The 26,364-nt window shown below is 39.9% G+C and overlaps 1 long non-coding RNA gene across 4 annotated transcripts in view; it reads right to left on the bottom strand.

The window, feature by feature from the left end:
- LOC103658654 overlaps positions 1–26,364 on the bottom strand; it is a 54,023-nt gene that overhangs the window by 14,043 nt on the left and 13,616 nt on the right. Inside the window, exons 2-4 of one of the 4 annotated variants that reach the window (XR_005838618.1) lie at positions 24,142–24,323; positions 16,672–17,598; positions 16,088–16,491 (exon numbers count right to left, since the gene is read on the bottom strand). This is a non-coding gene — a long non-coding RNA (uncharacterized LOC103658654). Of the gene's footprint in view, positions 1–16,087; positions 17,599–24,141; positions 24,324–26,364 lie in introns of those variants that run through there. The other 3 variants (XR_567229.2, XR_005838617.1, XR_567228.2) reach the window with 3 other exon arrangements.

The following is a 26,364-nucleotide window of genomic DNA, read 5'->3' as shown; positions in this document are numbered from 1 at the left end:
TTTCCAGTGTTTTTGATTTTAGCCATTCTGACAAGTGCGAGGTGTGTTTCTCATTGCGGTTAAAATACACATTAAAAAAGATCATAGAGCTATTTCATATTCCCATTGTATAACCTTTCTGAAAAGAAATGCAGAAGTGCTTTTTAAACATTTAGAAATTAATCATGTTAAGGAAAATTAATTTGTGTTTATTAATGAAGACAATTTTACTGAAAATGCTTAAATATCTAAAAATTTTAATACGATAATGTCGACTACAAGGCATAAATCTTCAGAGTCTTGCCAAGAGATTTTTATTCAATATTTTATATAATGTTCCAACACAGAGAAGTTGAAAGATTATATACTGACCCATAAACCTGTCACCTGGATTCTACAGTTAGCATTGTTATTTCTGCTTGATCACATATCTAATCATCTATGGTTAGATCTATTCATCTCTGGGGCGCCTGGGTGGCTCAGTTGGTAAGCATTTGCTTCAGCTCAGGGCGTGATCCCAGCGTTCTGGGATCAAGCCCCGCATCAGGCTCCTCCGCTGGGAGCCTGCTTTTTCCTCTCCCACTCCCCCTGCTTGTGTTCCCTCTCTCGCTGGTTGTCTCTCTCTGTCAAATAAATAAATAAATAAAATCTTTAAAAAAAAAAAGATCTATTCATCTCTTCATACATTAATTCATCTTATTTTTTGAATATATTTCAAAGTAAGTTGCAAACACGAGTGCATTTCACACCTAAGTCCTTCAGCACAGCAAAAGGATTTTTTCTTTTTTAAGGTGTAGTATTTGGCCACTGGAGGGCTTCCAAATGCCATAAAATGCATTAGGAAGTAAGCTGGTCTAGAGCGTCCTACAGTATCAGGTCTACGGAAGGGGCTGCAGGGAGTATAAATGGCAGCAATTAGAGTGAGAGACTCAGTCTGAAATCCAGCCTGAGGTCGCCGCACCTTTTAGCTTTACTCTCCTCTTTTCACAGCTACTTTCATTATAAAAGAGAAAATACACAGTAGACCTCTCTTCCCCACACGATTTATGCTATTCAAGGTAGCAATTCTTTAGCTCAGAATCTCAGAAAACTTGATGGGAATCAATATTTGTGGAGATGAGCAGGTAACGCGGACTGGAGTTAACAGCTTGACTGAGAACTCTCCACAAAAGCAGGGGCTGTTTTCATCACTTACCCCCCGCATGGGGACCACCGCCCAGCATATACCAGTGCTCAGTAAACAATTCCTGCAGGAATGAGGGAATGCAAGCGCTTGATGCCAAGTATAATCTTCACACATTTAATGTCATCACTAACCAAGACACTGGATTGTTTCTTGTTTAAACCACAATAAGCCTTAACATAAAAATAACAGCATCGGTGGGTTATCCTCCCGCTGCGGCTGCGGAAATACCGCAACAGCCATGTTTTCCACACGTTGCGGTAATTCAGCATAAAGCTATGTTGCGTCCCCCTGGGGCGCAGCCAGCTCTGCTGGGGCAGGTTCTGCCCTGGGCAGAAGCAGGGCTCTCAGGGCCACAGGAGAGCTCCCCACCATGGGGGGGGGGGCACACGGTTGCTTTTCAGACTTGTCCTGGGGCTTCCCTGAAATAAACGTGAGATTCTGAAATGGGACTGATGTCGTCTGTGAATCAGTAGCGGCCAGAGTCAGTGGAATTCGAATCATTAGTGTTAATGTTCTTTCCCTTTTGTACCTTCAGACTGGTGATACCTGAGGAAGTTAAAGAACCTTGCAATTTTTTTTTTTTAAAGTAAGCTCCCCACCCACTGTGGGTCTTGAGCTTTCAACCTCGAGATCAAGAGTCACATGCGTTATGGACTGAGCCAGCCAGGTGCCCCTACATTGTCATTTTTAAACTACCTTTTTTAAGGTGATAATTTTCTTTGATACTTCCTTGGCCTGGAAGGGCATTTCCATATTCAGCTCAAGTTCATCAAGTTAGCACACATCTCAACAGCTACTATGGATTTTTTAACAAATATTTTATCTCTACATGAGAATGAGAGGCAAATTGTTTTTGATTGTGACCGTGTAGAGAACATGAATAATAATTTCAAATCAATCAGTTTTCCTGTTAAAGATCACACGTGGGAACCGAAAGATAGAATTGTGAGACTTAAAAACCATAAAATCACTTTATATTTTCTACTCAAAACAGGTATTTGAAGAATTTTAGGACATAAGCTTTAAAAGGTTAGAGGTGCAAGCAATCTCTTACTACAGCCAGCGCTGCCCTCCACTAAAGGATGTGTGATGTGTAGGCCCCAAAGACTTTCAAATGGCCCAGTGACACCTGCTAAAGTAAACCTGGAGAGAGGCCCCCTGCCACATGGTGGCATGAGACACAGTCCCAGAACTGAATGTTGGCAGAAGGTGAGACCAAATATTCCTTTGTTCTTTCTCAGAACACTGCTTCTCTAAGTCAAAGTTTCCACCAGTCATGGGTATAGCCCCCAAAATAAAAAACATGCAGTGAAAGACATTTTCATAATGGTAAATTTATCCAATTAAATTAAATTTCTTTTTTTGGGCACCTGAGTGGCTCAGTTGGTTAAGTGTCTGCCTTCGCCTCAGGTCCCAGGGTGCTGGGATCGAGTCCCAAATCAGGCTTTGTGCTCAGCAGGGGGCCTGCTTCTCCCTCTCCCTTTGCCTGCCGCTCCCTCTGCTTGTGCGCTCGCTCTCTCTCTCTGTGTTGAATAAATAAATAAAATCTTTAAAAATTTTTTTCTTTTTTTTCTGTAATGATTTTTCTATTTATTTTAGTGTTAAGATGTCCTTTAATGAACAGTAGTGATAGATGATAGTTTTTTTTTTTTCTTTTCCCATTGTACTTACCTTGGCAAAAATGAAAGTAAAAAACTCCACGCTAGTTGCCAAAGTTATTTTGGAAATTTTACTGTACCTAAAAGTCTATTGCCTAGAAAGCCTAAAACGTCTCTCCCGAATTAAGATTCTATAATGCAAAACATAAATAAAATAATCAACAATTCTATGAATTCATTTTTCCTATGCAGGTTTTGGGCATGAAACTAAAGAAACTGAAAACTATTGTGGTAGGACAGGAATTCCCGTTTTCAGCTCCCCCAAGCATCTCAAATTCTCTCAGGGGATATAACAAAATTAATTGATAAAAGATAGCTTCTAAAGCCAACTGCCCATGTTTAATTCCTAGTTCTGCCATTCACTAGCTGCATTATCTTGGCCAAATTACTTAACTTACTTTGTGCCTCAATTCCCTTATTCATAGAAGGGGCATAAGAACAAGGTCTAGATCATAGGGCGGTTGTGAGGATTAGATCAGATAATCCATATAAGGATAAATACACTGACTGACACATAAATGTGCAAATTTACTGTTAGCTGTATTAGTTAGTGTGTAGGCTAAGGTGCTATAACAAAGACCCCAAAACACATTGTTTAAAATAAGCTATGTTTAAATTCTCCCTCTTGTAACAGCCTGGCAAAGGAAAACAGGCTGCTCCATGAGTTCATTAAGGACCCAGCTGACAATGCGTCTCTACTAGCCTCGGTATATGGATTCTAATTAACATCTGAGGAAAAAGCAACTGCTTTAGGGGCTCCTGTGTGGCTCAGTTGGTCTGACTCAGTGGGTTTCGGCTCAGGTCATGATCTCATGCGTCATGGGATTGAGTCCTGCATTTGGGGGCTCAGCAGGAAGTCTACTTGTGCATTCTTCTTCCTCTGCCCTTCCCCTGACTCACACACACACACTCCCTCTCAAATGAATTAAAAAAAAAAAAAAAAAAAAAAAGAAGAAGCAAGCCCTTCAGTTGTGTTTTCTTTTTTAAATAAGCTCTAGGCCTAATGTGGGGCATGAACTCCCGACCCTGAGAGATTAAAAGTCATGTGCTCTTCTGACTGAGCCAGCCAGAGGCCCCTCAGTTGTCTTCATCCTCATGGCCTGAAGTAGCTCACCAGAACCATGTCTAGAATCTAGCCCATGAGTGAGGAAAAAGAATGTGTGAAGAGTAAGCATTTCATTTTTAAGGACACTGAAGCAGAAATTACACTTATCATTTCTACTCATATTAATAGTCAAAACCTAGTTTACATGGCCACACTGAGCTGCAAGGGAAGCTGGGAAATGTCTCTAGCTAGGCAGTCATATGCTCACCTATCACTCAGTGGGTGGTGGGGAGGGTCTTGGAAGAATGGATACTCAGAGATCATAATAGTCTCTGCCATGTTATATTTTTTTTTAAATTGTGGTAAAATAACCATAACATGAAATTGACGATTTTAACCATTTTTAAGTGTATAGTTCAGTGACATTGAGTAAGTTCACATTGTTGTATAGCCATCACCACCATTCATCTCCCAAACTTTATATCACCCGAACTAAAACTCTCTACCTGCTTTAAAAAAAAAAAAAATTAAGTTTTATTTATTTAAGTAATCTCTACACCCAACGTGGAGCTCAAACTCACGATCCTGAGATCAAGAGTCGCATGCTCTTCCCACTGAGCCAGCCAGGTGCCCCTAAACTCTCTACCTATTAAACAAAAACTGGAGACCCTGACAAGTACCATTCTATTTTCATCTGTATGAATTTGACTAATCTAGGCATCTCATATAAATGAAATCATACAATACATGTCCTTCAAGTCTGGCTTATTTTACTTAGCATAAAGTTTCTAAGGTTTGTCCATTTATCTATGTTGTAGCATGTGTGAGAACTTTACTCCTTTTTAAGACCAGCAGTATTCCACTGTATAAATATACCACATTTTGTTTATCCATTACTTATCAATGGGAATTTATGCTGTTTCTACCTTTTAGCTATTGTCACATTACATCTTCTGAAGAAATTACTTCAATTATTTATTTATTTGAGAGAGAGAGAGCGAGAGAGCATGCACATGCATGAGCAGGTGGAGGGGCAGAGAATCTCAAGAGGAAGAGAGAATCTCAAGCAGATGCTGTGCTGAGCGCAGAGCCTGACTTGGGCCCAATCACACGAGGCTGAGATCATGACCTGAGCTGAAATCAAGAGCCAGACACTTAACCGACTGAGCCACCCAGGTGCCCCTACTTGAATTATTTTTTAAATTATATTTTATTACTTTTGGGAGGATCTTATATACAAGCCACAAAATCAAACAAGGACTAACTTCTGAGTTTCACATCCCATCACCCCCAAATAAATGGACCGTGCTAATAAAATTACCATAAAACTCTCAGTAATTCATCTTTGTGCAATATCAGTGCAAGTCACTTAAATGCTCTCAGTTTCATCATTTGTAGAACAAGAATAGATACCAAAAGCAAAAACAACAAAAGCAAAAATAAACAAGTAGGACTACATCAAACTAAAAAGCTTCTGCACAGCAGAGGAAACTATCAACAAAATGAAACGGTAACCTACTGAGGGTGAAAATATTGGCAAATCAGATATCTCATAAGGGGCCAAGATCCAAAACAGATTAGAAACTCACACAACTTAATAGCAAAATAACAAACAATCTGATTAAAAACAGACAGAAAATCTGAAAAGACATCTTCCCGAAGACAGAGATGGCCAGCAGGTACATGTTCCACATCAGTAATCAGCAAGGAAATGCAAATCAAAACCACAATAAGATATAACGTCATACCTGTTAGAATGACTACTATCGAAAAGACTAGAAATAGCAAGTGTTGGCAAGAATGTGGAAAAAAGGAAACCCTGGTACAGTATTGGTAGAAATGTAAATTGGTGCAGCTACTATGGAAAACAGTATGGAGCTCCCTCAAAAAAATTAAAAATATAACTATCATATGATTCAGCATTTCCACTTCTAGATATTTATCAAAAAAACCCACATTAATTCTAAAAGATATATGCACCCCTATGTTTATTGCAGCATTATTTACAATAGCTGAGACATGGAAATAACCTAAGTTTCCATCAGTGGATGAATGGACAAAGAATATGTCTCACACACACACACACACACACACACACACACACACACACACACACAGGAATATTATTTGGCCATTAAAAGGAATGAAATCTTGCCATTAGTGATGACATTGATGGACGGACCTTGAGAGTAATATACTAAGGGAAATAAGTCAGACAGATATACAGAGATACAGAGAATTGATTGGTGGTTGCCAGAGGCAGGTGTGGGAAGGTGGGAGAAATGGGTAAACTTTTTGTTTTAGTTTAAATAAATTCAAGTTAAAAAAAGGGGCCCCTGGCTGACTCAGTTGAAAGTGCATGCTACTCTTGATCTTGGGGTCGTGAGTTCTAGCTCCACGTTGGGTGTAGAGATTACTTAAATAAATAAACATAATTATAGGGCGCTGGGGTGGCTTAGTCAGTTAAGCGTCTGCCTTCAGCTCTGGTCATGATCCCGGGGTCCTGGGATCGAGCCCCATGTCGGGCTCCCTGCTCAGCAGGGAGTCTGCTTCTCCCTCTCTCACTCCCCCTGCTTGAGTTCCTTCTCTAGCTGTCTCTCTCTCTGTCAAATAAATAAAATCTTTTAAAAAAAATTTAAAAAATGAAAAAATAAACATAATTATTTTTAAAAAAAGAACACTAACGGTATCTATTACAGGGCTGTTCATGAGATAATACATACAAAGCATAGTAAGTGCTATGTTGCTTTGTTATTATCAATTTGTCAGAACAGTATTTCAGGTACTACAGACAATGCTGGTTGCCCACTGAATGTCTATTTTTTTCTTTCTCCTTCTTAACAGATCCTTTGTCCAGGTACCTATCCCTTGCCCTTGTAGCCCATGAAACTTACAGATGCTATTCAAATTCCCAGCTCCAGGGATGGACTCTAAATGGACTAAGCCAACTATATTCATCTATTCCTTCCTGCTAACAATAAGCAAATAATCCACTGCTGGTTAATTTAATTCCAGGAGAGCACTGCTGGAAACTTCCGGAAAAGATTATTTTTTTTTAATTAAATTAAAAAAATTTTTTTTGAGAGACAGAGACAGAATCTCTCTCATAACTGAGGTTAGAGAAAGGGCCCAGTGTGGTAGAGTCTGACTTGGGGGCTCAATCTCACGACCCTGAGATCATGACCTGAGCCTAAATCAAGAGTTGTACACTCAGCCAACTGAGCCACCCAGGTGCCCCTCTCCTTATTTTTAAAGACAGTGATAGAAAACCAGTCTTGCTAGACAGGAGTGGTGTTGATTTGCCTGCTAATGCTAATAACTTCAACTGGCATGATGGGGTAATCTTCTGGAAACGGAATCATCATGAAAAGTGATTCATTGTAGCCCTCAAAGAAATAATTTGTAATTTAAAAGATTTGCTGAATCGAATACTGAAATGGGGGCTCAAAGGAAATAGAAGGTCCCAGGAAAGGGTAGGGTGCAAACAGCAAGACTAAGTGTATAGCTGATGGAAGGGGTGGATGTATTAGTTTGGTAGGGCTGCCATGCAAAGTACCACAAACTGGGTGGCTTACAAAACCAGAAATCTGTCTTCTCACAGGTCTGGAGGCTAGAAGTCCAAAATCAAGGTGTTGCAGGGTTGGATTCCTCTGAGGCCCTTCTCTTTGGCTTATAGATGGCCATCTTTATGTTCACATGATGTTCTCCCTGTATGTCTGTCCAAATTTCCTCTTCTTGTAAGGACAGCAGTCATACTGGATTAGGGCCCACACTAATGACCTAATTTTAATTTAATCAGCCCTCTAAAGACTCTATCCTCTATAGTCATATTCTGAGGTGCTAGGGGTTACATAGGACTTAAACATAGGAATTAAAAAAAAAATTTTTAAGATTTTATTATTTATTTGAGAGAGAGGGAGAGAATGAGTGGGCAGAGGGAGAGGGAAAAACAGGCTCCCCACTGAGCAGGGAGCCTGATGCAGGGCCCAATCCCAGGGTCCTGGGATCATGACCTGAGCCGAAGGCAGATGCTAAACCCATTAAGCCACCCAGGCACCCCTGTTCTTCAGAATCCTAATGATAAGAATGCTATTTGGGTTATTAGTAAATAGGTGTTTTCATTTTACATTTATGTCTGATCTTCGCAGGTTTCCATTTCAAGCCGGGAAATAAGCTCGGTCAACACTTACGATATGTTAATTTTTTTGAATCAAAGAAATTAGCTTTGAAAATACAGGGATCAGCAGACCAAGTAATGAATGTGTTCATGGTAGCTGTTGGTCATGTTACAGGATTTCTTTTCCTTTGGTGCCCCCGGTTTTTGGTCACACTGCTTGGAAGAATGAAGAGGTAGACCAGACGAAGTAGTGGGAGCAAAGCAAAGTTTACTGAGCGATTGTATAAAACCCCCGAAGAGGGAGGGGACCTGAGAGAGTTGCCGCTGGAGTTCTTAAGTCTAGGGCATTTTATGGGCTTGTTGGCAGGCTGTTTTAATCTGATTAACCCTCTATGCGCCTGTCACCCAATCAGGTTTTTGTCCACACGCCCATCTAACCTATCAGGTAGTTGTTCACATGGAAAGGGTGGAAGGCTCCTCCCAGGGTGGTGTAAAATCCTTTTAAGGGTGGTTTCCTCTTAAGGCAGGGACCCTTTGTCCCTGCCTGCCTTTCTTCTGACTATCCTTCATTAGTCATTAGCTAATACCTAGTCCTTAATTAGGAGTTCAAGTTCTGTTGAATGCAATGGGGTAAGATCTAACACTGCAGGGGTACTCAGAAAAAGCTTCATGGACCCATGGCAGAATAGAGCAGAAGTGTATTTCAAGGGAGAGTTATATGAGCATAATAAATAGCATAGTATAAAAAAGAGCCTGACTTATGATAACAATTCACACTTGTAGAGTTGTGTAGGGGTCCTGTATTGAGTCTATGCTCTGTTCACGCTAAGATTAAGCCATGGAAGGGTCTATCTGGAGCACTGTGGAGCCAATTTACCTGAAGATATATTTACATGAAGGACTAAAAAGGCTTTTAGGAGTCAAAGCACATGCATTTGGTTTAAGGCAATGTCGAGAACTGAAAACAATCTGAGATTTTACCCTACTGGCAAACTAAAAAGTTAGCCTGCCACATGGATGTTGGTAGAAGATATGAGACTCTTGAGTCAGAGATGGAGAGTTTATTACAGCAATAGCAGTATTCAGAATATCAGCTTTCTTGGGAGGAGAAAGACACTCGCTTATAGAGTCCCAATACCCTGCACATGCAGTGGGTTGCATTATGGGAGAGGAACCTTCGGTTTAGGGAATCTGAACCCTTTATAATGGACAATAAGCTTGTTTGCTCTTTGCTCCAGGAGATACTATTTCTGTCTTCTAAGGGTGTTTGCCAAACAAACATCTTGAAGAGCTAGCCCAGAACAAAGGGCAGTCAGGACTTCACTCACCATATGTGTAGAAATGCCAAATTCATGAAGAATTATTTCCAAATAGGCAACTGGGCCAGTGTCTGAGGGACAGGGTAATTCTGAGTACCTGTTATAGTAGCCTCTCACCTATCCTTGCTCCTGGGGATTCAGGCCAGGGTTCTAATCCAAGGGGGCTATGCTAAAAGAAGAAGAACTAAAGGGCCCATTTCACTGAAACCTTGTTGAGTCATTGAGAGTGCAAAGAATTCTTGGCACTGGTACAGTTATTTTGACAGAACTGATGAGTCTGACTTGGGTACCGAGAGGAGGCATGACTACACCTATACAAACATGCCTGTAGCAGCCTGAACAGCAGAGGAAGAGAAAGGAAGATGCTACTTAGTAAGCAGAATGATGTGTTCATAGATGCCTGTGGTATTCTAACAGTAGCCTGGATTTTAAGTCTCTAAGAAATTTAAAATTACAAAGTTCTATCAACATTCAGTGATTTCTGAACTATCCCAAAGACCTTGATGGTATTAAGGACCACAGCACGTTTTCTTAATTAGGCCACATTATCACAGAGAATGGATGATATATACCTATGTGACATCCATGGATATACCCAGATTTCCAAAAAAACTACCAAAAAAAAAAAAAAAGAAAAAAGAAAAAAAAAACCCAAGCAATTTTGTATATAAATGAATAAAACTGCATTACAAAATACTTTGTTAAATGTTCATCTAATAATATTATTAATACAATAATAATAAAATCTGGGGTCCCTGGGTGGCTCAGTGGGTTAAGCATCTGCCTTTGGCTCAAGTCATGAATCAAGCCCTGCATCAGGCTCCCTGCTCTGCAGGGAGTCTACTTCTCCCTTTCCCTCTCCCTCTCCCTCTGCCCCTCCTACCCGCTCCTGTGTGGCTCTCTCTTGCCAACAAATAAACAAAATCTTTAAAAAATAAAATAAAATCAGTCATTTAAGAGTCAACAAGATATAGTCTGTGTATTTTTTAAAAATGTCACAGTTCTCCCCTAAACCTCAACTCTCCATTAACATTAATAAAACAAGTTCATACTATTGAAAACCACATAAATTAACCTTATTTGATTGCTAAAATAAAAAACATAAAATTGGTAGATTGCACCCCCACCCCCGTTACTAATGTAAGAAGTACTTTTATAGCACTTTGAGAGCTCTCCTCTGGCCATCATAACTGTTAGGTCTTAACTAATAATAATGCTTAGAGACATTTTATTTTTGTGTTAAGATAGATTTTGATGCACTCATTTGTAATTTCCTCTTCTACCTAGTCATGGACAAAAATTTGAAAAGTGACTCAAAAACATGAAAGTAATTCAAAATGGCCACAAAGATAGGCTGTGGATTAAGTATAATTCCCTCGATGTCAGCTATAATTTTAACTCTTTCTCTCTCAGGAAATCCTATTGGCATGCATGTGAGAAAGTGATTTTCAAATCACTCATAAACGTGTGTGTGTATACACAACCATGTATATACATAATAATTCAAAACTTCGGTGACTTATGGTAAATGATTTGTGATCACTTCATATCAAAACATGACACACAAATGTGTTATTTCACTGTGGTTGCGAAACACAAAAACCAAAAACAACCCCTCAGGACACCACCACTAAATTCACATTTATACCAACTGTTCATGGAACAATCTTTCAAGTAAAAACACATGGAAGAAATAATTTTATAGACTTAACATTTAACTTTTAATGTGCTACTGAATTGTAATAAACATGTGGAAATACCAGCTAAGACAGCCGTGGATGAAACAAAGCCAAGTGAGATCCAACAATTATGGTTGGTGTTAAACTGGATGAGTCTTCTCTATGTTGAAACAGGCCACAATGCTTTATAAGACTGCATGAAGGCATAGGTGTGAAAAAAAAGAAGCAATTATTTTTGCTTTATTTGGCATTGGGCAGGCTTCGGTTGGAACAAACTATATTTAATTTTCATGTCATGCTGTATAAAGAGAAAAAACTTGGAAAGCGTTCAGAGGAGAACAGCAACTGATTAAAGGTTTATAAAATTAGACCTATGAGAAATTGTGAAAAGAAGCGGGCATGTTCAGTCAAATGCAAGACACTCAGGCAGGATGAACAATTACCTATAAGTATGTAAAGAGATGGTTCCCAAGCCTGAGGTTTAGGTTAAACAGAAAGTTAAATCACAGGATTAAGAACCCAAAACAAAACAAAACAAAAACCAGAGCAACGGAAGTTAGAAACTAAATATTGTAAAAACAAACTGAAAAACCTTTAAGAAACTGATGAATGGAGTGATCTATAATTTGGACTTTTGCAAAAATGATTATAAGAACAATTAAATTCAATTTTGTACTTAGTTAAATAGAAATAATTTAGAGGGCGCCTGCGTGGCTCCGTTGGTTGGGCGTTGGCCTTTGGCTCAGGTCATGATCCCAGGGGCCTGGGATCAAGTCCCCAGACAGGCTCCCTACTCAGAGGGGAGCCTGCTTCACCCTCTCCCTCTGCCGCTCCCCCTGCTTGTGTTCTCTCTCTTGCTCACTTTCTCAAATAAATGAAATCTTTTAAAAATAATAAAATAAATAATAAATAATTTAGAAAATAGAAAAAGCATTCAGTGGATTGCATTAAAAAGTAAAAATCTCTAAGCGACATAAGAGGACAAATCCTATGATTTCACTTACATGTGGAATCTAAAAAATAAAACAAATGAACAAATAAAACAAAACAGAAACAGACTCACAGATACAGGAAACATACTATTAGTCACCAGAGCTGGGAGAGGCTGGTGGTGGTGGTGGGGGGCAAGCAAAATAGGTGAAGAGAGTTAAGAGATACAAACTTCCAGTTGTAAAATAAGTCAGTCAGGATGGTGTAGTAATAGCACAGGACATATAGTCAAAAATACCGCAATAACTTTGTATGGTGATAGATGGTAACTAGATTTATCATGGGGATCCTTTCGTAAAGGAATCACTATGATATACACATAAAACTAATAGGATATCGTATGCCAATTATACCTCAATTAAGAAAAAGTAAAAATCATCAGATCAAGCATGAAGAATATTTTTAAGAAAATAAATGTTATATTTGGCGGTCTTCTTTGGGATCCAGGATAGCAAGAACAGAAATGAGCTCTGATAGTTAAGTCTTTGCGCTCCTGATTAAGGGTAGTTCCTCTGTGTGTGGGGAGGCAGCGTGGTGAGCAGTTTCTCTGACCTCTTGGGTAGGTTACCAGGAATCCCCACCATGCATGACACAGTGATTCTCTCCAGAGTGGTCCTGAACTATTAAATTATTCTGTTTGTCCAGGGGAAACAATTTTCTCTCCGAAGTAGCTTCTGCTTTTTGGAAATCTTGTTGGGCAAAGCATGTAGACAAATATTTATCCTCTGGTTTACACTCTTTACCCCCTAAATGCAAAGGGAGAAAGATGAAACCGCAGAGTCTGCACTAGCTTCTTTTACTTTAAAGCTGTTCTATTAGCCTGATGATAATTTGTTTTCTAACTTAGAAATGTAGATAATCTAACAATAATCTCATTTAAGTGTTCTAGTTCCCTCTCTATGTTTGGCACTTGAACCCTGTCTTTAATAGGATTCCGACACCAATTACAATGTGTGCTTTTCCCCACACCAAGCAATTCTCAGACCTTAGCTGGGTGTCCTACAGTTCAACTTCATTCTGACTCTATCTACCTGGGATAGCGTCACATCCCAGTTAAAGATTCTGACTGGCAAGACTGTACCCCCCTACCCCCACCCCACTCTTCAGATTCAATCACAAGTCCAGGTTGTTACATGTGCTTCTGACCAACGAGCTCTAACTTGGAAGGTCCCACAGCTCCGTCACTGGGTTCGATTAATTTGCTAGCGTGGCTCACTCACAGTCAGAGAAACATATTACCTAGTGGATCACCAGTTTGTTATAAATGGATAAAACTCCTCCAAGGAGCTCTAAGACTTTACTTCCTTTCTGCCAGTTCCACAGCACCTCCCTGTAATACACCTGACAAAAGTTAATGATCAATTCAGTTAATGTGGAGTTCTGTTGATCGTATCACAAAAGGGCCCAGATTCAAGTTGTAAAAGCAAGTAACACCCGCAGGTGTGCAGTATCTTTGAGGATACCACTGGTGACAGGAAAACAATACGCTATAGGGTTTCACAGGGCAAAGTCCTATCAGGACATTCTGATGAAACTGTTAACAAGATCAAACAAAGTCCCAGATAGCACTGGTGTCTGTTGGGCCTACTGAAGACCAGAACAGATTAGTGATAAAGCAAATATGGTATTTACAGCATATTTAACTCCTGGTGAGATCCAGGTGAAGAGCGTTAATGTAGCGGTTCACTGTATTAATCTTTTCATTTTTAAAAATAAAAAGTTGGGATACTCTGAGTCTTAGTTTCTTGTTTGGGCGTCTTTTTGCTAATCTGATTTCATTAATCTGTTTTGATGTCTTCCTGCCAGTAATTTGTTTCCTTCCTCCCTCCTTCCTTCTTCCCTTTCTTTGCTTCTTTCTCCCTCTTTTTCTTTCTTTCCTTTCTTTCTTTCTCTTTCTTTGAGAGAGAGATTTTTTATTTGAGAGAATCTAAGATTTATTTATTATTTGAGAGAGAGAGAGAGAGAGAGTGCAAACATGGTGGGGAGGAGCATGGGGAGAGGGAGAAAGATACCCAAGCTGACTCCATGCTGAGCTGAGCCCAACAAATCCTGAGATCGCTATCTGAGCCAAAACTAAGAGTAGGACATTCAACAGACTACACCACCCAGGCACCCCCTACCAGTAATTTCCTTGTTGCCCTTATGTTATTACTGTGTATGCTTGGTGGATAAACTTTCGAGAACTAGAAAAATGTTTTAGTGACTGAAAACCAAAATAATACATCTTATTACAATTCTGGCCAGCAAAGTCTTTTTTTTTTTTTTTTAAGTTATGACATAATCAGTTAATGCTTATTTTTAAAATTGTATTTTAAATTTGAATATACAATGCCCGTGGCTTAAAATTCAATAGATACAAAAGGATCTACAATGGAAATTTTCCTCCCACACCAGTGCCAGCTACTCATGAGGTTCTCTTTCCCAGAGGCAACTAATACTATCAGTTTTCTGTGGAACCATCTTTCCAGGGACAAAGGAACTTGTTTTTAATTTAACAAAAAGATTTGGAAAGTGCCACAGGTGACGAAGGAGGGACTGTTTTCAATGTTATGCCATAAGCATGTTAAATTTCAGCTAATCGATATAAATACACCTGTGTTATAGTTTTCACTAGTAAAATAGGGTCAAATATTCCTGTCCACAAAAGATGCTGTACAATACTGGACATCTGATTTTTAAACTGCATGCGATTAGTTTATTCGCTCTACTGCTGGGCTACAGTTTGCACCAGCACATCTAGCAAGCGGAGCGCACAGGGGTCAGACTGCCACTTGTCATTATGGTTCAGGCCAGTATCAGATAATAGCAGCCTTTAAAAATGTCCAGAAAAAATCTCTCTTTCATATGGCATGGCAAAGGATGGTCTCACCATATGCTTGTTTAAATACTTGAGCAAATTCAAAGTTTTCTGAGAAAAATACAGGCCAAATAATAACCCCATCTGGTGGCACCTCTCTGGAGTAATTCAATTCCATAGCAAAGGGAGACAGAATTTATCTGGACAATAATATACAACAGACTGTAAATTTAAAAAAAATAACTAATGTAACAGTCTTATTTTAAATATCAGTATTTATAATAAATTAGAAATTATATCCTTAGTAAATATTTAGACTCATGATAAAAACTGGGGGATGTGAACTTAAAATTGTACAAGGTGTACAGTTTTTCACATTCTCTTGGAGAGACTCATAATTTTTTGAGGATTGTTGTTCTAAGCTATAAATATTGAATCCCAACAGTTCTGCCTCTGCGGGACACATAGAGTGAGTGCTCCGTTCTGGGCTTTAAAGGGATGAATGACTGATCGGGAGGGTGGGGGACAGCTGGGCAGAATGAGCCGTGAGATGGGTCTGTGACGCCTGTGGTTGGTGTGGCCACATGAATACCCTCTCCTGGCGGCTGCCCTTTGTTACAATTCACCACTAGGTCAACAGAGGATGAGGGGCGCCTGGGTGGCTCAGTCGTTAAGCGGCTGCCTTCGGCTCAGGGCGTGATCCCGGTGTTCTGGGATCGAGCCCCACATCAGGCTCCTCCGCTGGAAGCCTGCTTCTTCCTCTCCCACTCCCCCTGCTTGTGTTCCCTCTCTCGCTGGCTGTCTCTATCTCTATCAAATAAATAAATAAAATCTTTAAAAAAAAAAAAAAAAAAACAGAGGATGAGGGAGCCAATGAAGCTCTGGGACCTTCAACTTCCAACTGATTTATCCCCAAGTGACCAGAGCAGCTCAGTTCTGCATCAAGACTGACAAAGTCAGAGCCTCCTGGGTACATCGTGGTTTGCTCCTTTTTTCTTGACCCCTTTTCCCTTCCCCATTGCCTTTAAGCTTCTTAAGAGTCAGCATGAACATTGCTGTGTTCTCCCAATTTCACCCACATTTAAAATGAATGCTCACTACCAAGTAAGGAAGTTGTTAAACTCGTCTGCCATAGCTAGAGAATCTGGTGGAAAGGATATTTTTCCAACCCTGGTAAGGTGTATGTACATTTTCTCCTCAGGTAGATGTCAGGGGACCAGGGACTTGTTCATGGCAAAGATGCTAAGCCTCTCTGTCATTTCACTCTCTTGTTCTGAGGAACGATCCCAAGCAGTAATGCAACACAACTCATTGCCGTGCAGAGTGCCTACTTTTATTTTTTGGAGGGGCTTCTCCCACCCTGTTGATTTTATTTTGATCACCTCCATTTGTGTTCCGTGTTCCACATTAGGTTCTGAGTGGGTCTCTATGCAGTTGGCCATTTCTCTGCAGCCAGGACTCTAGAAGCAGACTGTCTGCGGTTTCTGAAGCTTGCTCTGTACGTACTGTTTGCATGGGTCTTGTCGTGGAGTGGTGTCACTCCATAGCGTCTGCTGGGTCTGGCCTGGCTGCTTTTGGCTCTCAGTCTATGGCAACGGCCGAAACTTGTTGGCCCTTCTCGCTCTCTTCTTTCTTCTGGAAGTAGTAATAACTTTAGGAGAATATTTTTTTCTTGAACTCATGTGAAGTGATCTTTTTACCTTCTTGTAGATCTTTAGCACCTGGTAAGGCAACACGGGTAAGCCCAGAGGGCACTGGTTGGGAGGAGGGAATGTGGGCTGGGTGCAAAGTGGGGAGCTAAGGAGGAGGTTTTTGCCAGGCAGAGGCAGGATTATGTGGGGAGGAGATGGAGGGGGAGAGAACATAAATGGGGAACAGAAGCTTGGGCAGGATCAGCTGACCTTGCTAGCGCCTCTTGATCTGGATTGAGAGGGGTTCTTCCTCTTCTTCCACCGTTTGGTGTTTGTGGTTTGTGGCTCCCATGATTTCTCTGCCACTTTTGCCATGTTGCAGCCTGGGAGGTGTCTACCACAGGAGGCCCGTCCTCTGTTTATACCTCTCCCAGGACAATGAGGTGTCACACCCCTCAGCTTTGTTTGGTCAGCAGGGCACTCACCACAGCCAATCGTAGCCACAGGGAGCTTAGACATCACAAAGGAGGCCTCCTGAGGGGTGGGGAGGCTGGGTAGGCCAGGAGGCTCTAGCTGGAAAAGGCAACCACTAAAGAGCCTTCTTACCTTGACCTGCCACTCCCCTTGTCCCTCCACGGTCAATTCTGGTTGTACACGTGGCAGAGAGGGGTGCTTCCCCCAAATCATTCCCCATGGTTCATTCTACTGACTCCCACTCTTTACTGTTATGTAGTATTTTGAAATATCTCACCTAAAATCAGCCAGATAGAGGTATGGCAGCCTGCTTTGAAGAACCTAGGAATTAGGGAATTAGGGGACTGTGTTTGAGGCATGATGATGTCCTTCACTGTCTGGTCAGACAAGACGACTATGAAATGTAGGTTGGGGCCAGGTGAGTGTATGTGCATGTGTATGCACTGGGATGACTCATTCACAGGAAATAAGATTAAAGTTATAAAATAAGATTAAATTTAGGAATATATTTATGTTTATACATATTACATATGATTATCTTTTGGAGATCAGATGGAAATCTTTGGAGAAACATCTTCAAAGGGGCAAGAAGTTTAGCTTCAAATTTTGGGGGTGGCAGAGAAGCAGAGAAGCAGGGATCAGAAGTAGAAGCTCACTTTCAAACCAGAGCTCACCTTTTCCCCCATCTGCACCTGTCCTCTCTGCAAACCGCAGGAATGACATCTACAGAGACAGAAAGTAGATGGGTGGTTTAACTAGAGCTGCTAGAAGAGTAGGGGAAATGAGTGACTGCTAATGGGTGTGTGGTTTCTTTCTGGGGTGATGAAAAAGTTCTGAAATTAGATTGTGGTGATGGTTGCACAACTTTGTGAATATGTTAAAAACCACTGAATTGTAAAAAAAATATATACTGGGGTGTGTGTGACTTAGTTATATTAAAATATGATTGTTAACTACAAAGAGAGCAGAAACCAGGTGAGGGCTAAAGCTACATACCTGAAATGGATACCTGAGGCTATGAAATTTTTTTTAAAGATTTTATTTATTTATTTATTTGTCAGAGAGAGAGAGAGACAGAAAGCACAAGTAGGGGGAGCAGCAGAGGGAGAGAGAGAAGTAGGCTCTCCACTGAGCCCAGAGCCCGATGCAGGGCTTGATCCCAGAAACCTGGGATCATGACCTGAGCCAAAGGCAGACACTTAACTGCCTGAGCCACTCAGGTGCCCCAGAGGCTATGAAATTTGTAGGACCCAAGAAGGGATCATATGAACCTTTCTCCATGGGGAGAGGTGGCATTTCAGAAAAAAAAACCCTGAGCAGTCTTTTGTGAAAATCTGGGAGGAGAAGAGGCAAAACAGTAAGACTAGAAGGAAGGACGGACGGAAGGGAGGGAGGGAGGGAGGGAGGGAGGGAGGAAGGGAGGAAGGAAGGAAGGAAGGAAGGAAGGAAGGAAGGAAGGAAGAGGAATCAAGTCAGGAGATGAGGAAATATCCAGAGGATCACTGTCTCACAGCTTAAGTCATGAGACCTCCGTCATCCGTGTGCATGCTGATCTGTAAGGAACTGAAGCAGTAGACCAGTGCTGACCCTCTTCCCAAACTGATGCCTGTTCTGCCCCAGCCTCTAATTTGGTATGAGTGAGCTCTACTGGTACCCTTACTGAAGACTACTGGGCAGCAGGAAGTACCTATCTACCCACAGCTGATGACCCAGTTGTAAAGGCAACAGTGTAGCTAGGGATAGGCGCTGGGAAGCAGGAAAGGAACAGAGCCTGCTATATGAACTACAGACTCAGGATAAAGGTAACGGAATCTTATTCCTGGCAGGAAAGAATATAGAATAAACAGTTTTGCACCTCTCGTCATTCCCACTGTGCAGTAAATTAAAAAGTAAAATAAAGCATGTAAGATTGAATAGAAAGTATAATTGCAATGTACTAAAAAAAACTATAATAAGATTAAGATCCAATAAAAATATACCAAAATAGTGGTATTTTCATGGTTATTTCTACCTAGTCACAATTCCCTTACTAGTTCTTAATTCCCTCGAAGGCCTGGTTATTACTACCATAATAGGTATTCAGTAAATATCTGGTGACTTGAATGAATGTATTTAAAAAATGGACCAGTGGGCTTGTGTTAGTGTGGTACAATTATAGATGTTTATTTTTCTCTGTTTTCCAAAGTTGATATGCTTGTACAACTGACTATACATGTTGTGTTACTGTTTCTGGCACAAGCTGGCTCACTGACAGTGCATATTTAGCTCTTCTCCTTCGAGAGGCCCCAATATAATGATAATAAAGGAATTTTTAAATGTTTTTTAAAGATTTTATTTATTTACTTGAAAGACAGTGTGTGCACCAGGGCTGGGGCAGGGCAGAGGGAAAGGGACAAGCAGACTCCAACCCATGTCTCTATCCCACAACCCTAAGATCATGACCTAAGCAGAAATCAAGAGTCAGACACTTAACTGAATGTGCCACCCAGGCGCCCCTAAAGGAATTTTTTGAAAAAGGTGTAAAACTACAACATGAAGAGTATGGCACCGAGATTACATTTCTGGAAGACAGGAATAACTCCTGAAGAAAGAGGACAGGAGATAGTATAGTAGAGAATGTGCTGAGGGAGAACGCAGCCAAGGGGACAGCCACTCCTTTCCGCAGAACCCAGGGGTATCTCAGGATTGGGAAGCATGAGGTCATATCAAGGTCAAGGCAATGAGAGGATGGGTATCCTAGAACTCAAAGGGAGGATTTAGATAACTTTCTACCAGTTCTGTAAGTGGCTTAGGAATGGAGAGGGGGAAGAGGGCAATGATCTACTTAATTATTTGGGCTATTATTATTATTATTACTCCAGCAGAGGCCTGCCCACCTGGAACCTGAGGTTCCTTTAAAGTCCAGGAGAATATTGTGCCAGTCATGCAGTGCAGACTGAGTTGTGTCATTGAAAAGGCTGCAGTGACTGGCAAATCTTGAGACAAAACCTGCCTTCACATGGGGCACTTTGTCCTCTGTACCTTTTAAGGTTACCTCCTGCCCCTGCTTCATTTTCTCTTGCAATAGATTAAAAGATTAAAAGTAGCCCAGGCAGCCATTCCAAAATGAAATCTTAAAATTCCAACAAAAGGGATTAGCCTTATTTACTGAGGTTCTAGAGAGTAAAACTATATACAATGGGTAGGAATGGGGAGGGGGAATACTTGGCTCAGTGAAAGAAATAACTGTCTAAAGACCAGGGCAGTACAAAAGTGGGACAGGCTACTTTGTGAGGTAGTAAATCCGATTCACTGAGAACCTATGGGCTTGCTAATCAGTGTTATAAAACAACCGTCAGCCTCAGAGCCCCAGTCAATGTTATTTTTAGTGTATGTTGGGGGAAAAGAGACTTCATCTTTTTTTTTTTTTTAACATTTATTTTTTTAACAAGTGAGAAGTGTGCGATGGGAGAGGGAGAGAGAGGATCTCAAGCAGACTCCCTGCTGAGTACAAAGCCTGATGTGGGGCTTGATACCACAACCCTGAGATCATGACCTGAGCCGAAACCAAGAGGCTGCTGCTTAACTGACTGCACCACCCAGGTGCCCCTTATTTTTACTTTTTTAATTAAGTAGGCTCCATGCCCACGTGGGGCTTAAACTCATGAGATCTTGAGATCAAGAGTTGCAAGCTCCACCAACTAAACAAGCCAGGCGCGCCACAAGACTTTGGCTTAATTTTCTTAGTTACCCACCAAACAATTGTTCCTTAGCATCCCAGACACGTCTCTGCCAGTCCCTAGGCTCAGTTCTGCTGGTCACTGCCTAGAAATGACAGGTAGAGTCTCTATGAAAAGAACTATTTCCTTGCAACATTGCCAGAGGAGGTGTGAGAGGGGCAAGCCTTCTGTAAGAATAACCATTAGTTTAGTATCATGGTTTTATTTAGCTTAGCTATATTTAAAAAAATGATTTTCCCTTGCTTTTGCTTCTGTGTGGTAAAATCTCTTCAAAAGAAATACTCATTGGACATAAACCAAGTCAGTTATGTAGAATAATCTACATTCTTGATCTTCCTTGTGACTTCATTTAAGATGGTCCCTCCCTTAGTTATACAAAGACTCAGGAGACACTCCGAAGTTACTTTCTTCAAGGACTTGATTAAATTCTTAGCCAAAGGTTAATTTCTTTCCAGGCTTGCTCTGGCGGTTGAGGGGCTGTGGGAGTTCTAGGGGTACAAAGATATATGTCAGATAAAATTACTTTCCTAAGCTGTTGAAGAGGTGAAGTGGGAGGAAGTTAAACCCATTGACCTTGGCTGTAACATTCAGTTATTTACTGATTTCTTTGGTCCACCTGTCTCCACCTCCACTGCATCATGAACCTGGGTTTCTCTTCTTCCAGTTTCGGGCTTCCCTTCTTCTATCAAACAATTCCTTACACAGCTGGGAGTGATCTTTATAAAATGTAAATTAGATCCTAATTTTTAACACGGCTTGGCATGGTCTGGTCCTCTCCTACTTCTTTAACCACAACTTGTACTCACTAAATCCTAAGTACACAGATATTCATTCAGTTGTAAACAAATACTTCTATAATGATTATTATGTAACATACATTGTTCTAGACTAAAGAAAAAAATCTTTTCCTCAGGGAACTTAAGGTCTCATTCCTTGATAAGCCCAGTACTTTAACTGGGCCTCGGGGCCTTTGCACAAGCTTTTTTTTTTTTTTTTTTTTGCCTAGAATGCTTTCTTTTCACGTCTCATTCCTTTTCTGACTGGTCTATTTAAAGTAGCTTCTTCTCCTCCCACTGAAGAACTGTTTATTTCCCTCATAACTAGCATCAGAATATTATATTACTGTATTGTATTTTTTATATATATATATATACACAGTGTTTGTGTGTGTGTGTGTATGTCTGTGTTTGTAATATATCTATCCCATTAGGCCAGGATCAGGTTCATTTAGTCTGTCACTGTATACTTAAAACTTAGCATGAGCACATGGTAGGGGGCTCAAAAAACATTTGATACAAGACTCTGGGTAGTATAGAATTGTTAAATCATTATATTGTACACCTGAAACTAATATAACCCTGTATGGTGATTATACTTCAATAACAGCAAAAAAAGAATAAAGACTCTGGGTATATTTTTATTGAAAAAAATTCACTGATGACCAAATTATAGCCTATTATTTCTATCCTTTTATATGTACATTTTAGAAAAAGGTAGAAAAGTCTGAATTGTAATTTCCTGGCAGTCAGATTGGCTACCTGACCTATCTTGTTCTTAAAAATGAGCCACTTGATAAATACCATGAAGGCAAAAACTCTAATACTGAAAGACTCCACTGCTATCCCAACTTCTCCATATAGTGCTAGCTTTTGTAACAATCTAAACATATAAAAAGTATATATGTTCCAAATACTTATCAACCTACAGCAATATGATTATAAGTCATGAGTGAGGGAAAAAAAAAAACAAACCCATGTACCAAACTGGACAAACAGGTTTTTGAGTCTATTAGAGTCCAAAGGTGGCAAAAGCGTAGTTAGGATGAATAGAGCAAAACCAAAAACTGTTAAAAGAACATTGGTAGAAGCTGGAAAAGAAAGTCCCTTATGAGAAATGTGTTTCTATGGGCCAGTAGACATTATATTCTGGACCAAGTAGCTGTAGGTCACAGACTGCTGTGCTGGTTACAAAGGGGACAGAATTAGAGATGATGGATGGATCCTTATAAATGTAGTCCCACAACTGGAAAGCTATGCCAAGCACAAGCTCTATGATCATAGGTCAGTAGCATATTTATTATCCTCTTCTATATAAATTCCTTCTCATTCTGCTAGCAAATTACAGTGATACTGAAAATATATCCACAAAATATAGAACTTTCAGACTAGATGTAAGAAAAAAGATTTAAAACATCAGGGTACGTTTTTACAAATGGCCAGTTTTCTATGACAGTAAACTGCCAATGCAGTTATAGCATATTGGGCTTCCACATAAAAGTTTATTTTAAGAAAGGGTTCTATTACTTTAAAAAGTTTGAAAACCATTTTGTCTAAAGGATGACAGAACTATTACAAATACATTTGAATTTTCAGAAAAGTAGTAGTATTTCAAAATGCTTTAGCTGACTTGCATAAATAAGGCCAGAAATGATCAAATATTCCATGGCCTACAAAGACCTAAAATAACCAAAAGATACAAAAGTATTTATATATATGTTAATTGTATTAATATGTAAATAAATTTTGTATTAATATATAAATACAATAATTTATTAATATGTTAATATATTACTGACCTGGGTTTTATATTAATATATTAGCTACTATTAAGTAATATACTAATTAATGTATTGTTGACTTCTGGATTTTGCAGACCCACACACAGGTTCCAAAGACATACATCTGAGTTTAAGGTGTTACCTCCAGCCTTGAACACTCTCTCAATCATACTATTTTGGAACCTCAGGCACATGACTAACATATAACTTGTATAAAAAGGACTGGTCGTCTTTAGCATTTGAAGATTAACACAGCCAGAATAATACATGCGTTGCCTACAGTCCTCCCTGCACCAAAGATATACTATCAGACTTTTCACAGCTATGAGTTCTGTTGGTAGGACCCTATTTCTGATTTTGGCTCCACTTCTGCCTAATGGGATTCTTTTTTTTTTTTTTTTTTAAGATTTTATTTATTTATTCGACAGGATAGAGACAGCCAGCGAGAGAGGGAACACAAGCAGGGGGAGTGGGAGAGGAAGAAGCAGGCTCATAGCAGAGGAGCCCGATGTGGGGCTCGATCCCACAACGCCGGGATCACGCCCTGAGCCGAAGGCAGACGCTTAACCGCTGTGCCACCCAGGCGCCCCCTGCCTAATGGGATTCTTAAACATAAATATTTCCCCCTAAAACTGTTGCATATCACCACCCTGTTTTGAACTAAAGGTCAAATATTTCCTAATTCCTTCTTCCTATACCAAACACAAATGTGAACAACTGTTTTCCAACCATAATGGCTTTAAGAAATAGAGTAAATACTGAGAAGCTAAGAAATCTCTTCAAGTTAAAATAAATTATTAAATACAGACACTAAATAAAGACAGGACATATATAGTGTGGACTCTTAAACATAAACCAACCCTTCAATGGCTCTCATTCTCTAATTGGGGTCTCCAAACTTTTTGACCAGGCACCATGTATTAGTTTTTGAAGGCTGCCATAACAGAGTACCACAAACTGGATAGCTTAAACAACAGAAAATCGTCTCACAGTTTTGGAGCCTAGAATCCATGATCGTGGTATCAGCATGAATGGTTTCTTCTGATGGCTGTGAGGGAAAGATCTGTTTCAGGCTTTTCCCATAGCTTCTGAGAGTATGCTGGCCATCTTGGACTTCCTTGGCTTGGAGAAGCATCAACCCAATCTCTGCCTTCATCTTCATGTGGCGTGCTCTGTTTTATAAGGACACCAGTTATATCGGATTAGGGGCCCACACTACTCTGGTGTGATCTCATCTTAACTAATTACATCTGCAATGACCCTATTTTCAAATAAAGTCATATTCTGAGATACTAGGGGTTAGGACTTCATCATGAATTGTGGGGGCACACAATTCAACCCATAACACACCATAATATGTATATATTTACTTATTCATAAATTATTTACATCCACTACTATATTAGGAATTACATATATTGTAACACCTATTTAATCGGAAAATTTAAAAAGATAAGGCAAAGGTAAATATATAAGTGGTAATATTTTCTTTCTGAACCCTGACAGATTGCCTCGAACACTCTCTGAATTACATACATCTCACCAATCTCAAGGATAAAATCAAGCTCTTTGGCTTAACACACCCAACCCTCTGCCCTCTACTTACTTCACCTGCCTCGTCTTCTGTCACCCCCAACATATCTGGCATTCCACCCAGTCTGAACTATTTGCAGTTTCCCACATGTGCGAGGCTCATTCTTGGTTCAACGACTGCACATGCTGTTTCCTATTTCTGGAATACCCTCATTCTCTTTGCTTCCTGTAAACACACAGCGAATTCCCACTCATTTTTTAAAACTCAGCTCAAATGTCATCCATCTCCTCTGAGAAGCTTTCATTGAGTGCTCTAGGCACCATGAAACACTTTCTTGGTACATGTAGTACCTTGTTCCTGTCTCTATCTTGGCAAACCTCTGTTCACATACACATGTTAGGCTGAACTGGGATTTGACCATTTTGATCTAAAAAAAACAAAGCAATTTCATGTGGTTCAATTTAACATTTCACTAGACAACAAATCTACTGAGGGCAGGAACTGTGTTTTATACATTTTTATATTTCCAATGACTAAAACGGAGTTTGGCACAAAGTGAGTGCTTAATATATGCTTCTCAAAATCAAGGAAGTCTTACTTTAACACCACAAACAGTCCACTTTCAGATTTTCCTTTTCAAGAATGGGGTAAGTATTGACTTGATCCCTCTTATAAGAATAACCATTGGTTTAAGCTTCATTGGCTTTAGTTTAACAGTATTTTAAACCATTTCCCCCCCTTTGGCATCTATATGTGTGGCAAATATCCCTTCAGAATAAACCTTTAACTTTTAAAAATAGAGAAAAAGAAAGGAAAAGCTACCTAAATATTGTTTTACAACCAACATCAAAGTATTTAATGGTTTTACTTTCAAAGTACTTGTATGCTTTCAAATAAAAAAAGTACAGTCATAAATAGGAATATAAATGAGACAGCTAAATGAAGACATTAGTCGTGTAAAGTGAATATGATATTTTAAATTCCAATGATTTTTTTAGTAAGAGCAAAAATTAATCTAATTTCAGAATTTCAATTTTTCCCTATTATTATTTGGTTTGCAAAAAGCTGTGAGGGGTGCCTGGGTGGCTCAGTCGGTTAAGCATCCGACTCTTGGTTTCAGCTCAGGTCATGATCTTGGGGTTGTGAGATCAGCCCTGCATTGGGCTCCATGCTGGGCGAGGAGTCTCCTTGGGATTCTCTCACTCCTTCCCCGTCCTTCTCTCTAAAATGAATAATAATTTAAAAAAAGCTGGAGTAGTGTTTAAGTAGCACACATATAGTCAAAAGGTAAATGAGTCTTACATGTCAAGCAGAACTATTCAGCTAAAGTCAGGAAGTAGTACCTGTTGAAACCATGAGCAATTAGCAGAAGTGGAACACAGTTATGTGAACATTTTTCACTCTTCCTCATTAAAGCCCTTAAGTTAGTAAGATGTGTTCACTGACTCTTCAGCATGCCAAGGCAGTTGCAAGCAACACCTTTCACAATCTGGCTTTAGCCCATTTGAGAAACTCCTCTCCTTTTATGATAGTTCATATTCTTTATACTTGAACTATGATGAACTTCTTACAGAGAATATCACATCGAACATATGCTTCCTTATCTTTTTCCAAATGCTCTTTCCTTAGCCTCAAAAGTCCTTCTCCATCTTCTTTGCCTACTAATCTTTAATCAGCTT

This window comes from Ursus maritimus, unplaced genomic scaffold (assembly GCF_017311325.1).
Source record: "Ursus maritimus isolate PB19 unplaced genomic scaffold, ASM1731132v1 scaffold_3, whole genome shotgun sequence".
NCBI classification, from domain to species: Eukaryota; Metazoa; Chordata; class Mammalia; order Carnivora; family Ursidae; genus Ursus; species Ursus maritimus.
Note: the sequence above shows the minus strand (reverse complement) of the source record. Positions and strands in the feature narration are given on the sequence as shown.